The following is a 5,128-nucleotide window of genomic DNA, read 5'->3' as shown; positions in this document are numbered from 1 at the left end:
CTTATACTCTGGTCAAATGGAGGGCTCACCTCATCCTTCTTGTGTCCCCTTACCACCCCAGTGCCTAGCTAGGTGATCTGTGTATAGAAGATGCTCACATAAAGGGCTTGTTCTGCTGAATTGAGCTTCACCAAGTGCAGTATCTTTGTGCTGCAGAATGAAGGAAATATAATCTGTCTTCGCTGAGCTGCTCTGGCCATGGATGGCCTGTTCTGAGGGTAAAAGTGGGGATTATAAGCAGCATGAAAACTCAGCATTTTTCTCAACCTACCATTTATGCTATTATTTGTGTTTTATTTGCAATACTTTCAGTATAAATATCTGTGCTGATTTGCCAATAATTAAAATAAAACATGTTCATTATAAATTTAAAAACCAGAGATACCTAGGTAGTAGAAAGTGAATCTCTCCGTTACCCTTTCCAGGAATAACCATTGTCAACAGATCGATGTCTAAACCTGCTGACTCTTTATTACCTATGCAAACTTTTCTCCCTTTCAAGTGGGTCCACACTTCACATACAGCTTTCCCCATGAACGATAGTCACCAATGTGTCCCCCGTTGATACTGGCTGATATTCCACCTCCATTTGTTAAATGAGTTGCCTCTTGGTAGATGGTTACATTGTTCCCAACTTGAGCTGTAGGGTTTTTAGTCTATGAAAAAGTAAAGGATAGAAATAATTCATGAAAAACAATGAGAACAAAAGAAATAGCACTCTATCTCTCATCCAAGCACTACCATTTTGTCATAGTTGTTTCCAAGCATTGCTCTTCCCATAGGTTTTCATTAAAACATTTTAGCATGGCACGTACACAATTTGGGTCCTACTTTGACACTTGCTTCACCATAAATGTACACCATGTTGTGAGTCACTTGTCCTTACTGTTGGCTTTGGGAGTGGCTTTCTAGTCCTCGAGATGCCATCAGTTGCCCAGTAATTGCCCCGCTGTGAGATATTAATGGTTGCAATGAATAGTTTGGCATGGATGGTTCCACTCCCCTAAGACCTATAGTTATAATTCCTGGCCGGAGTGATGGTACTCTCCTTCAAGAGGCTTACCACTGGTTCTATGGCTTTCTCAAAATGACTCTTTTAGAGTGGAGTATGTCTTCTAGAAGGTGTCTCTCACCATGTGCTTTCTCACCCATGCCCTTCTTCTGTGGCTTCCTCCCCTGACAGCTGTGCACCAGATCTAGTCAGAGATGACTTCTTGAAAACCATCCCTAACTAAGGGACACCTGGGCTCGCTGTCATCTGCTGTGTGTGTTCACATGGCCCTGTGCTGCCCCAGCCAGCATGCTCCACACCCATTCTCCTTTACAGTGTGAGTTACTCACCACTGGATCCTCTCTGGATGACAGGGAGGATCACAGGGACTGGGGAGCAGGACGGAATGCCTGGTCTCTCTCCCACAGACAGCCCTCTGGCTCCCTCTAGGCCCTCTGGGGATCTGTAGCCTACAGGTAGACAGGGGGTCAATTCTAGCTCAGCTACCCCCTTCACTCCTGCCCTCAGAACAGGTCCTCATTCCATGGTGCTTGGGCGGCCAGACCCCAGAAGTTAGGTGGTGGTTGGGAGGAGGCTTGTGCTTTGTGGGTGGCCAGGCCACCCCTGTTCTTCCAGCCAACCCAGCTGCCCACCCCAGGAAGGACTGTTTGTTCAGTCTTCATAACAGAGGGGCGATTACCGGTGCTGGAGGGGAGGACCAGCTGTTCCAAGTCCCCAGCCAGTCCTGTCCCCTCACCTGATGGCCTCCCTATGTTTTATCGAATCTCTGTGTCTCACAATTACCTGTAATTTCATTGCCTTCATGGGAAGAAGAGTGCTTTTCCCTGCAGCTAAGATTTTTCATGTTCTCTGGATTTTGCCTCCTCAACCCCCAGCCTCTTCTCTTCATTTCCAGCAAGTGACATGAGCAATCCTTTCCCCCGGAGCTCTGCCTGCACCCCTATCCCAGCCACTCACAGCTCAGCTGTTACCCCTTGTCCTGTCCCTGAGAGAGGAAGGTGGAACAGGATGGCCCTCGGGTACCTCTGGGACCCCCAGTTTAAGGGACACACTCCACGAGGCCCTGCTATATGGCTGAAATAGCTACTGCCACAGGAAAGAATGTGCTGATGGTTCCCTACTTCTTTTTCCTCCCCAGAGACCTTCTTCCCACCCCAGATCACAGGCATATCTAGAAGGAGGAGACTTCAGGTTTGGCTTACCCCATTCATTCATTCACTATTATAACAAATACTTGTTATGTCTCTAATATGTATTAGGCATTAGATAATAAAAAAACTATTTAATGCAGATTTATGAGACGTGGCCATAGATATAATTTTAAGACATGGTAGCTGCCTTTGAGAAGTTTCAAATCTGTCTGGGCATAGAAGTGATCGTTGATAGCTAATCAGACCTGGTATCATTTGAAGTAATACTGTTATCCATTTTTTAAAGGAATAGTGAACCTGAGTGAACCTCAGAGCCTTTAGCCCTCTATCCTGTCACTGTGTACTTTACCCTCTGTGATTCAGTAATGCCAAACCGCATTTTGTTCTCTGTAGACACTATGCTGTTTTGCATTTCATATCTTGGCCCATGTAGTCCCTATTGTCTGGATCACCATCCCTACCTTTCCTTTGGCATCTTCTGTGGTGTTTGTTCTCAGAGTACTGGGGTGAGTGCCCATCTACCCACCTTGCACAGACCTCCAGCTGAGTGCTCCCCACATCATATAGAACTTAGCTGTTCATGAGTGTCTTTCCAACTAGACGGTAGGCTTCCTTGAGGCAGAAATCATGTCTTATTTACCTTAGTCCTGCCATACCCAGCACAGGGCCTGGCACAGAGCCAGCAATCTAAAAAGATTGGCTGAAAATAACAGACGGGTGAAGTCACGTGTCTAAAGTTGCACTGCTCACAAAGGGCAAAAATGAGATTTGAGGGGTACCTGGGTGGTTCAGTGGTTGAGTGTCTGCCTTTGGCTCAGGTTGTAATCCTGGGGTCCTGGGATCGAGTCCCAAATTGGGCTCCCTCAGGGAGCCTTCTTCTCCCTCTGCCTATGGCTCTGCCTCTTTCTTTGTGTCTCATGAATAAATAAATAAAATCTTTTAAAAAATGAGATTTGAACCATGGTTGCTGCTACTGTAAGGCACCTTTGTGTGAATTAGGACAGAGCTTCCCCTCTTAGTGGATTGACTGCAAAAAATGCAAGTCTTCTGTGTGGACCACTGAGAAAAAGGCATTCCTTCTCTGGCTGATGCAGCGCTGTACCAGGATCCCAGCTCGGCTGAGCCAGCAAGGACGAGATTTCAGCCCCATTCTGCTGCCCAGGCATCCCAGTTCAGACACAGCAAGGGATGGCCTGTTTAAACTGTGTCAGTCCTCATTTTGAAGCCCATACTCTTTTTCTCTGCCAAATGAATGGGAGCAATTCTCCATAAACATTTCCAAGCCAAAAGGAAACTCTGGTGTGCATGTGTGTGTGTATGCTTTTGGGCAAGAGCAAACCTCATCCTGTTGCCTGAGCATAGGTACCTGAGGCAGTGGGAAGATTGTCCAAGACAGACTAAAAAGGCTGTGGGATCCTCAAGGACAAAGAAAAGCCACTGCTGGGGCAGGAAACATTTAGCTGAGAGCATGGAGGAAAGGTATGTCTTCAAACACTTGATAAGAATTTGGATTCATGGGGCACCCAGGTGGTTCAGTGGTTGAACATCTGCCTTTGGCTCAGGTCGTGATCTCGGGGTCCTGGGATCGAGTGCTGCATCGGGCTCTCTGCAGGGAGCTTGCTTCTCCCTCTGCCTGTGTCTCTGCTTCTCTCTCTGTGTCTCTCATGAATAAATAAATAAAATCTTTAAGAAAAAAAAGAATTGGGTTCAAAATCTGAAGGCTGAGGGACTACAAGCAGAAACTTTGCATTGCCTGCAATTAGCAATAGAGGATGTATTATAAGGAAGTGAGCCTTGTAGAGAGAGAAGAGAGTGGGGGGATCTAAATGAGGATCAAGTGAGACTGAGCTTAAGTTTCTGCATCTGTGAAGTGGGGGATAATAAGACCGAACTCGTGGGGGACTAAAGGACATAATATAGGTGAAATGATTGTCATAGCATCTGGAGTATAATAAATATGTACTAAGTGCAGATTGTGAGGATTTTCATGAAAGGATAGATGATGGGGACGGTGATGGTGATGATGATGGTGTTAATCATGCTGTTTGTTGGTGATGGTGATGATGGGGAGTGGTGGTGTAATACTTAGGATAAGAAATGTCTGCCACTGAATATAGAGGTGAAAAGAGCTCAGCCAGCCTCTTTTAGAATGGGAGAAAGAACAAGAGCCTCTCATCCTGCTTTTGTTCCCATCTCCTCCTCTTGTGGCTAATGCACATACCAAGCAGAGCTGCTAAAAGCCTTGGCAGAAGAGCCACAGGAGGACAGAGTGAGAGGAGAGAAAGCTCTCAGGTCCTCCAGGTCCCCCTCCCTAGTACTCCATCATCCCACTCACTTGGGGACCTGGTGTGCCCTGGGACTCCTGAGAGGGACAAAGGAGCACGGGCTGTGTGGGGGCTCAGGACTCAATGTTCTTCCTGGGCTGGGAGCACAGTGGGAGGGAGTGGTGGGCAATTAGAAGTTGGAACATCTGGGAGAGGCAGGCTGAAGAGCTGTGGAATAACATGTGTCATCTGAGGCACTGCCTTGACTGGTGTCAGCATTCAGCAAATCTTTATTGCGTGCCTCTGTGCCCTGGCACTGTGTTAGGCCTCTGGAATCAGTAGATGCAAAACCAAAGTGGTCACTCTTCTCATGGAGATGACTTTAAACGTGGCCCAATCCAAAGATACTATTACTTTTTGAGTAAAAGCATTCACAGTTACTCAGGCCAAATATTTTGGAACATGCTTGCCTCTTCTCTTTCTCTCTCTCACACTGCTTATCCAAGCCATAAGCAATATATCTTTAATGTATATTTCAAATCTGACCACTTCTTACCACCTTCAAGCCTTTATCACTCAAATCCAGGCAGCTATCATCTCTTGCCTGGACTATTGCAATAGCCTCCTGGCTGGTCTCTCAAGTGTCTTCTCTCCCCATGACAGCCAGAGTGAACCTTCTAAAACACAAGTCTGCTTCTGCT

This window comes from Vulpes vulpes, chromosome 14 (genome assembly GCF_048418805.1).
Source record: "Vulpes vulpes isolate BD-2025 chromosome 14, VulVul3, whole genome shotgun sequence".
Lineage (NCBI taxonomy): Eukaryota > Metazoa > Chordata > Mammalia > Carnivora > Canidae > Vulpes > Vulpes vulpes.
The sequence above is the reverse complement of the archived record's forward strand: the minus strand, read 5'-3'. Positions refer to the sequence as shown.